Here is a 10,678-nt window from a genome sequence, read left to right as displayed (position 1 = left end):
AGCCTGGAATAGCAGCTCCCTCACAAGGGATTGTGCAGTTGGAGCACAATAAAAAACAGCACCAGTTGAACCGTAAAGTCTGTGAGTACTCCTTTCAAGGCTTGGTCAAATCCTACTTGTATGACTTTTCCTTTAATTGGCACTAAACACTAAAATGTGATGGCTTTTTGGAGACTTCTTAAAACACTTTATATATATTGATTTTCAAACAAACAAATATCAAACAAATAAAATTTTCACAATTGTAGTATGTGTAATCATATATGACATTAAAGACTCACAAAAAACCCTAGGTATCCTATTCATATTGTAGCACAAGCAAGACTGATCAACAACAATGGCTCCAAACTAGGCAACGTATTCACATATTGAATAAATAGGTTCCATACTTTATGAAATTTAACAGTAGATCTATTTATGGTGTATCTGATTTTTTCCAGTTTTAGATTCTGCATCATATCTCTTATCCAATGACTATAAGTTAGGGGTTTTGTGTCTTTCCATTTAAAAAGAATAATCCGCCTAGCCAGCAGAGAAGTGAAGGCAATGACATGGTTGGAGGATTATTCACATTATCTAGGCATGATGTAATATCAAACATGGCTATAGGGGAGGGCTGGATATTACAAATAAATACTTGGGATAATGGTTTAAAGACAAATTTCCAGAACTTTGCGAGCTTCGAGCAAGACCATAAAATATGATACGTAGTTGCTGGGGCCTGGTTGCATGTGTTGCACATGGGGTTAATGTTTTGAAATATTCTGACAAGTTTAACCTTTGAATATGTAGATGGTGTATGATTATAAACTGTATTAGCGCATGACGTTAGCAGATGGATGACGTATGTCCTTTATTGGGGGCTTTGTCCTAGTCTTCATCAGAGAATGGAATCCCCACATCATTTGTCCATTCTTCCCTTATTTGATTAACAGAGGGATTGACTTTTTCCGTTATCTGTGTATACAGTATATCATTGTGTGATGGCAAATTTTAAAAATGCTTTTGTCCTTCTGATGTGACAATCTATCTGACCTGACAATGGGCTCCACCTTCCTTTGTGCTCCCTCCTGCGGGTCATCCCCACTGCATTTACAAGCTAAAGGGGGAATGTTTATCACAGAGGAGCCTAGATGTCTAGTAAGGGATTAATTCAATTTCTCACCTCTGCTCTTCCTAGAGGAGGGACACATTGGGATTTTACAAATGTTGATATAAGGAGGTGTTTTCCCTTTATCTGGTCAGAACAGATTTGGCTCAGCTCAGTAGCACGCCTGATGCTGGAAATCTGTCTCCTTTATGAGGCTAAATTAATAAAGCTGATGATCTTTGGTAAATATAATTTTTTTCTCAACAATTCACACTCTTCCTTTCTTTATTTAATAGATTAACCTTTAACACAAAGTCTAAACAGGAAGATGGAGGGATGTCTGGAAAACTGACAAATTTCTTACAGACAAAGTCTCTAATTTGTAGATAAGAAAAAAGGTGTATTTGATAGTCAGTATTTTATAGATACTTGTTCAAAGCTGGCCGGAAGCGGGAAATGGTGGCCTAGTGGTTAGAGAGCAGGGCATTCGCGTCCTGGAGAGGCCACAAGTAGCCTGGTTTGAATCCCACAGCCTGCCACTTTGGGTTCCTGAGCAAGACCCTTAGCCCTTAAACGGTCCCCAGGCACTGCATGATGGCAGCCCACTGCTCCCTAAGGGGTGGGTTAAATGCAGAGGATAATTGTGTGAATGCTGTAAAGCATTCACACAATAGTGTTCCTGTTTCTCTCCATGATTGTTCAGCAAGGCCTGCTCATTCATACGGTGCATGAATCAAATCGATAGCACTTACGGTTTCCGAGTTATGGGGCAGTTCGGGAGCATGCGCCTCCATGTTATAAAGCCAGGCCAGGGGCAGACACAGAGTGAGGTGCTGCGTGAGTAAGAAACAGCAGGTGTCAAGTTACACTGACGCTCTTTGCTGATTGGCTGATTCATTCCTCACTGTTCTATTTATAGCTCTGTGTATCTTGGACTGTATATGTCTGTATGTGATTCTATCTTTGTTTCCGCCTCTATTCTCTCCCTGTCTCCCACTCAGACACACACACAATTATTCAGAACCAAGTAGAAACTCCATCACAACCTGCTCCAAATTCCATCAGAAGCAGGAAGAAAGGTCCATCACTACTAGGTACAGACGTCTGCCAGAACCAGGTCCAATATCCATCAGAACCTGGAACAAATCTCTATCAAAACCAGACCCAAACTCCATCAGAACGAGGAACAAATCTACATCAGAACATTGTATAAATCCTTATTAGAACCATATACAAAAATCCATCAGAACGATGTCCAAACTCTGTCAGAACCAGGTGAAAACTCTATCAGAACCAGGAAAAAATATCCATTAGAACCAGAAATAAATATCTCTTTTAGAACCTGGTACAAATCTTCATCAGACCATGTACAAACTTCCATCTGAATCAGGTCTAAAGTATATCAGAACCAGGTCAAAACTATCAGAACCAGGAAGAAAAATCCACCAGAACCAGGTCCAAATGTCCTTCAGAATCAGTAGGACCCTTCAATCTGAATTTGAGGCAATTTCTTGTTAGGCCCGAGCAGGAAGCCTCCAAGGGCCTATTGTAATTGTAGTGTTTCTTATTCTTTCTTTCGTTATTCCATTGCCTCTTTGCGGGGCAATTTAGGGTCTTTGCCAAGCCCCAAAATGCACACAATTTTACCCAAAATTGTCCCCCGTATGAAATTTTTGTTCTGTAATGTCATCGTCAGTGGGCGTGGCCAAACCTCATAGCCACGCCCCCAAACGTGAGATAGGCCAAACCGTAAGTCGTAGAGATCTGAAATTTGGCACACTGCTAGAGCTCCTCAAACCAAGGAAAAAAGTCTCTTTGGGGTATGCCCTAAAACGCACAGGAAGTCGGCCATTTTGAGTCAAAGGCCAATTTTTGGCCGTTTTTCAATTTTACTCACCTCGAACTTTAATGAACTCCTAGGGATTTTGAGCTATCAGCTTCATATTTGGCTGCAAGGAAAGCTCAGCTTCCCCTAAAAAGTAAAAAAATAAGTGATCAAATATATACTGTTGTGTGTACATGTCATTGACTAAATATGCGCTTCAGCTCGCTCAACCTTTGTTCAGAATCAGCTTCTTATCACTGGTAACGACGTGGCTTTCCTCTCATTCATTCCCGCAGCTTCACAGTGCTTTAAACAGTGAGTTCAATAGCGAAGCAAAAATGCTGGCCTTGTCCCGCCCATCGGAAGCTCAGCGTCTCTGAGGGTCTATGGGGCAGTGGGCTGGCCTCGGCTGGCCCAGACGCTCAGCTTCTGCATGATGATTGGATGAGGCTGAATCCCCTTTTGATTGACTGCGAAATGAGCGAATCAGTGATCTTGAAATTGAGCTTCCCCTCCTTGGAAGACCAGCATCCGCCACTGGTCAATATGCAGTTAAGGCATGGGGGATTAAAAGTTTGTGAGTTTTCGGCCATGTTTAGGGGTTGTGGCATGAAAATGGCGTTCGCGCCCAAAGTGAAAAAATGCAATAACTCTCCCAAAGAAATGCCAAATCACACCAAAGTTGGCATGAAGGAGGACCTTCGGGTTCCCGACGATCCTATGGGATCATATGCTGACATCATCTAAGCCCCGCCCCTCAGACCAGGAAGTCACTTTTTTTTACTGGGAAAGGTCGCTATCTGCCTGTCTACACTCAATCCACCTCAAACTGTGTCAGGTGACTGATAAGTAGTGGGTCTAACTTCTTTTGAAGCACTATGACTTTTCATAAAAGGGCATGGCCGTGGTGGCGTGGCGAAGTTTGACGTCGCGCCATGGCCATACGTTTGGCTCTAATTTCCACATACATCATCTGATCTGCACCAAATTCAATAGGATTGATCCTAGTCCAGTCCCCAACAGAGATCCGATGACATATTTGGTGGGGGTGGCCTAATCTGTCCACAGCGCCCCCTAGAAAATTTTTAAAAATCAGCCCCAAGCCATGCTTTGGGGATTCTGAAATTTGGTAGACATATGTAACTTCTCAGGACCTACAAAAAAGTATCTTGGAGTGCTGGTCAAAACCCCATTGGAAGTTGGCCATTTTGGATTGAAGTTTCTGTTTTGATCACAGTTATGCCGTTTCCAGCCCGCATATCTGAGCAAACTACTCCTACAGCTTTTGACTTAGAGACTTGAAAATCATTCAGTATATTCTCGAGGCATTGGGGATCAAAAGTTATCAAAAGCTTTTTGCTGCATGAAAGCGTGTGGGTGTGGCCAAGCCTCAAAATATGACTTCTCACCATAAAAGACGAAATTGATATAGCCCCTACAAGGAAAGTCACAGAGACCTGAAACGTTCTAAGTTTGATCTGCCTCTAGGCCTGAACAATATCCACTAATCAGATGCTGACATAATCAAAGCACCGTCCCCTGACAACTGGAAGTGCCATATTTTACTTCAGATGTCCTTCACCTAATCAATGTGAAACAGTCCCAAGTGACAATTAAATGAAGATCTAAGACAGTCTCCAGTACTGACTGGTTTGGCTGGAGGGTGTGGCTGTGGCGGCATGGCGAATTCTGATGTCATGCCACGGCCATACGTTTGGCTCTAAATTACACATGCATGGCCTGATTCACTCCAAAATAAATATGGTTGATCTTTGTCAACCCCCAAACAGCTCTATTTGATTACATTGGAATTCCAATGTAGTATACATCATGATGGATCAATGCTGAACATGCTGGCACAGTCAATTAATGACATCACTGCAGCCCCACCCACTTATAAAAAAGTGAGTGCAGCTTACATCTGGAAGGTCCGTGGCTCAGTAGGAAGAGTAGTTGTCTTGCAATCAGAAGGTTGTGGGTTCAATTCCAGCTTCCTCCTGCCATATGTCGATGTGCCCCTGGGCAAGGCACTTAACCTCAAGTTCCCAACCGATCTGTATCGGTGTATGAATGTGTGAGCGTTAGTGGGTGCGATTGGGCGAATGTAGCTCTAGTGTAAAGCACTTTGAGTGGTCTGTGTGACTGGAAAAGTGCTATATAAGTTCAGTCCATTTACCATTTGTCAATCCCCAAACAGCTCTATTCGATTACATTAGAATTTGGACCATAAGAAATTTCAAGTGCTCTATCTCCCTCATACATCATTGGATCCACTTCAAATGTAGTATACATCACCATGGATCAATGCTGGACATATTGCCACAATCAATTGATGACATAATTTTAGCCCCGCCCACTAATAAACAAGTGAGGGCAGCTTTCATCGGGAAGGTCGGATTTCTCCCAAATTTTTAATGGTACTAACCAGACCACAACTCTGCATGACCGAACATCATATGACATGTTGTGCACAGTGCCACCTAGTGGCAACGTGTGGAATTGAATGGTAGCTTCGTCGTGTTGTTTAGGCTGCGATGCCAGGCGCCCGCGGTCGCTGCACAGACCGAGTTGCACTGAGCTGCGGGGGCCTTCAATGCTGCTTGCAGCTTTAATTTTTTTTAGGTTTTGATTCATAGTTGTGTTTGGACAACTAATGAAATGTTTTGGAGTGCACCAGGTTTTGTTTTTCATTTGTTTTTTCTCTAATGTAGGTATTCCCTATGTGTGTTTAGATGCTTGCAAGTTGGAACAATTTTCTGGGTTTTAGTTTCAGAAGGTAAAAACTTTCTTATGAATTTTCTTGAGGTGAAATTGGATCTAAATTCTCTTTGTGTTTCTCTTAGTGTTTAACCCTATGTTTAACCCTATTTTTCTCCACATTTGTAGGTGTGGAACAAGTATATTAAAGAAGCAATATAAGGCATTTTTAATCAACATTGCTTAACCTTTAGATCAAAAATAGCAAAATAAATTTCAAAATCCTTTCTATGAATATTGCAAAGCATTTGAAGCATGAGAAACTTCATAATGACATGAATAATAAGACTGATGAGAATAATGTAAAAAAAACAAAATACACAATTCTTATTCTGATTTTTGAAAACAAAGTAACAATATGACACAGAGAAAGTTTACAGCCTAGCTTACCATGACATTTAATGGCTTTATGTCCTGGTAAATGATTCTCTGTGTAGACGTATTGTACAGCCATGGATAAATCCAGTGATATGAAACTGGCGTCATCCCCTTCAAGCTGACAAGACAATATATATTTAAACACTGCGAACCAAGTCTGAAAATCTCCCAAATATGACTAGCACAAGAAATTTGTGAAATGTACAAACTTTACGACCACTTAATTTTATTAAATATTGTAAAACTTTAATCATGAAACTCCAGGGAACTTTATAAAAATTAACCAAGTAAAAATTTGAATATATTATCTCTCATAAAACATAAAACTCAGTCAATTACATCTACATTAATAATCAGATATTTACATACACTATTAAGAAGAAAACAACATTTTGTTGTCTGTTCAACAATAAAACCAGACCAAATAATTCCTATTTTAGGTCAGTTAGAATTAGAAAAAAAATGTCAGAATTGATAAATGCCATGGTAATGAGAGAATTAGCATTTTACATAGACTTAATATTATCATGCCTTTAAAGAATATGAAACAAAATTTTACTTAAGTGTAGCCAGACCTGCATATGTGTTTTAAGTTAACCTTTTTAGGGAACATCTTAAAACACTGATTCCTTGCGTGACCTTAGGAAAAATTCAGAGGAAATCAGCCAACGTGTCTTTAAGATAATTGCAGACATCATAAATCAGAGTCATCAGTCAGTCAGTTTCTACTGCTTCTTCCATAGTGGGTCGCGAGGAAGCTGGTGCCTATCTCCAGCAGTCTATGAGCAGTAGGGTACACCATGGACAGGTTGCCTGTGCATCGCAGGGCAACACAGATACACACAGGATAAACAACCACGCACACACTCATTCATGCCTAAGGGCAATTTAGAGAGACCAATTAACCTAACAGTCATGTTTTCAGACTGTGGGAGGAAGCCGGAGTACCCGGTGAGAACCCACGCATGCACAGAGAGAACATGCAAAATCCATGCAGAAAGCTGACAAGTCCAACCTAGGACCTTCTTGCTGCAACGCAACAGTGCAACGAACTAACTCATTATGCACAGTGAAACAAGTCCTGTACCACCTTGGGCTGAAAGGCTACTCATTGAGGAAGAACCGCTCAATTCGAAACAACAAAAAAAGACATGATTTTCAAATGCATTCTGGGAGAAAAAAACATGTCCTGTGGTCTGGTAAAACTAAAACTCAAGTATTTGGCCTAATAGACCAGTTTTACATTTGGAGGATACATGGTAAGACTTGCAAGCTGTTGAACACCATTCCAACTGTGAAGTACGTGTATGCCAGCATCATGCTGTAAATGGTGTTTTGGAGCAGAAGTGACTGGTGCACTTCACAAAATAGATGGGTAGGAAAGAAAAATACATGAAAATATGTAAGCAACATCTAAGGAAATCATCCAGGAAGTTAAGGTGTGGGGACAAATTCATATTCCAAATGAACACTGTCCATAAGCATACCACCAAATTGATTACAAAGTGCCTGAAGCAAATCAAAGTCTAAAGTGTGGTGTCCATCACAAATCCATGATTATAGTTCCATTGAGAATTTGAATGACAATAAGGTGCGTGTGAACAAGACAGTCAAAAAATGTGGCTCAGTTACACCGGTTGTAATGAGGAATGGGCCAAAATTCCTGCAAACTATTGGGAAAAGCATTTGGAAAGATGCCTAAATGTTTGACCGAAGTCATCCAGTTTAAAAAGTAATTCCATAAAACACTTGGGAAAAGGGGAAAAGCTTTTGATTCAATATAAAGTTAAATATATTTTGAAAAACTGAATATCTGTTGGGGCTTGGGAGTTTGGGTTTCCTTCCCTTGTTTAACCACCAGATGTCGCCGCGGAGCTGGAGGGGTAGACCCGGTGACAGGTTTTTTCAGATCTGCTGCTGATGGTGCCTGCCTGACAAGGAATATTTAGGAGCCCGCCGCCAGTCCTTCGTTGCCTGAGTTTTGTGCCAACGTGGTAAACCTCTAGCCTCAAGTTATCTTGTATATCGCTTAGGCTAAGAAAATCTTACCCTTGTTTTTTTTGCTATTTGCTTCAGTGATTCTACCTGTGAGGTGTGGGGGGATCAAAGGCTACCCCGGACAGGAAACCTAAAACCTACAAGACAGACAATTCAGTCCTCTGGTTATCCGAAACCTGACTGGCGGTTGGGCTCCCGATCACAACAACCCTGTGGTGGTCAGTAAGACTGTCAACCTTTGGAAGAAACACAATCTGCCCTATTACTGGACATCTCCCGGGCTCCTGCTCCCAAGGCCCCGATTTAGGAAGTGCCCCCCTGCTCCAAACATCCCTGGCAACAAGTAAGCAGGCTGATACTTTTTGAGACTATTCTCTACCTGACTCTGAATTAACCAGCCTGCGCTCTTCTTCCAGAAGTTACCGAGAAGCTAGGTGAACCCGCCAGCAAGACCTGAACGATGTTCTCTGCGCACCCCTGAACGCGGCCAGATAAATAAACCTGTTAAACTGTTTTCCTGTCTCCTTAGTGTGGTTTGCATGTGGGTCAAACAACTATCTAAGGATATGACAATATCTTACAGTTCTCTTGCATTTAGCAAATAAAAATAATTTCTAAATTACCTAAAACAGAAGTTAAAAAAGGCCATCTGTCTTATGTATTGTATGCAAACATGGTTTCAAGGGTATATTAACACAAATGCCTGCAATAAAGTGTTTGTTTGAATACGAAGTTAATAAAATGTATAACACCTACATAATTTTATTAAACGTAAAATATATTAGGAATATTAGTACCTTCACCAAGCAGCTGTCTGTGTAAGGCACTTGCTCCAGGGTTGCTCCATGAATGTATTTAGCTGCCAACAAAAAGCAGGACTCAGTGCGGGCTACTGCCATAAGTCTAACAATGTTGGGATGAGACAGCCTCCTAATACAATGGATAAAAACACAAATCAGAGTCACATTATGTTAAAGCTTTAGGAAATGCAAAGTCCTATCCACAATCAAATAAAAACTGAAATGTCAAGGTTATTACAGTAAAACGTTTATCTCATGATGAATGTCCATTCCTTGTTGGCCACACTAAATCCTTTTAACCGCTGCTGGAGTCCCATGAAAATAACCTCTATACACCTTGCCAAATGTCCCTTCTCCCAGTAGATTGTCCTCACTGTATGTAATCAAAGCCTTGTCCACATATGGAACGAGTGGAAGATACACCTGGCGAAAAAAGACCCCGCAAAACACAACATACATTATCAGCTGCTGCTGTTCGTTTTTCTAACTGTTCAATCAGTTGTATCCTATCCATATTAACTCTTAAGTATCCAATACTAAAGAATGACAATCTTTATACTATTTTGCATTTCTTAAAGATTTTGTGTAATTGTAAACCTAAAACTAAAACATTGCTTTTTTTTTTTTGCATTACTAGAGGCCTTTATTTTAAATTTTTTCGATTGTCATTAGGTAGACATGAAAGAGGGTAAAGAGAGGGGGAGACATTCAGCAAAGGTTGCTGGGTCCGGGACTTGGACCGGGGACAGTCCCATCGTGCACTATAGCCTCTGCACATGGTCGCGCGCTTAACCCCTACACCACCAGCGCTGTACCAAACTGAAAAATTTCTTACATGATGGTAATTTTGGAGTTATGCTGGAAGACTCTACCAAACCTGTCAAAAAGCACACTACTTCCAGCATCTTTAGATAGTTCTTTAGCCCTTTCCATAGCTTTTTTTGCCTCTACAGATGCATGTGGTAACATACTTTGGCTCACAGCCCCACCTAGACCTATAGATGACCATACATTTTCCTTCATCGTTGGATTGCCCAGTCTTTTTTGTCTTACTCTCCCTGTTTCAAATTTAGCTGACCTGGATTTCTCTTGATGGACATCCTATGAACAAATTCAGCCAAAATATACTTACTCCAGACTACACTATGGAAAGAAAATTACATTTATGACATTGATAAGGCATAAATTCATCAGTTGTAGTTCAAGCCATGGTCTTTACCTGGTCAGCAACACTCCCGCCTTGGTGAGTTTCTGGAAGTTCAGCTGCAAAATAAGATGCATATCGCATACTTTAACTGTGCAACGAAGCAAGCACAGTAAAAAGGTTGGCAATGGTTTAAAATTTAATGGCAATAAAAAATGCTATTTTATTAATTTACTTAGATGTCCAGGTACTCACTTAAATTGCTACTTTCAACACCACCAACGTCAGTTCCAGGATCTTCAACTGTAAAATCAGACATTACACCAAATATTCTCATTGCATTTTCTATATACACAGTATACGGACTGGGCTGGACACTATATCACCTAAAACATAAACAATATTCTATATTGGTCTTGGCAGACACACAACAGATTTAATGAAACAGTATTAAACATATACATTACTTCATCAGACAAATGAATTATGGGGGATCAGTTTACTACCAGAACATTTGGTTTCTTTTAGATATACTTTTATTTTGTGCTGCTCTCACACCAGTGATGTGTTAACATTATAAACATGCTAGGTTCTGCTGTCAGGTCTGGGTGGCAAACGCTACTGGTGTTGGATTGTTTCAGTGGAAGTGGGTCATCATTGAAGCCCAGACTGAAAATACAGGAGTT

At 40.6% G+C, this 10,678-nt stretch overlaps 1 long non-coding RNA gene across 1 annotated transcript; it reads left to right on the top strand.

Annotated features, from left to right (window-relative positions):
- The first annotated feature begins 6,928 nt into the window (after positions 1–6,928).
- Positions 6,929–8,562, top strand: LOC124872258. The gene is made up of 3 exons (XR_007039236.1): positions 6,929–8,044; positions 8,127–8,391; positions 8,465–8,562. It is a non-coding gene; the product is annotated as an uncharacterized LOC124872258 (long non-coding RNA).
- Positions 8,563–10,678: the final 2,116 nt, after the last annotated feature.

The sequence above is a fragment of the Girardinichthys multiradiatus genome, chromosome 8, assembly GCF_021462225.1.
Source record: "Girardinichthys multiradiatus isolate DD_20200921_A chromosome 8, DD_fGirMul_XY1, whole genome shotgun sequence".
Classification (NCBI taxonomy): Eukaryota; Metazoa; Chordata; class Actinopteri; order Cyprinodontiformes; family Goodeidae; genus Girardinichthys; species Girardinichthys multiradiatus.
This window is presented reverse-complemented; position numbering and strand designations above follow the sequence as displayed.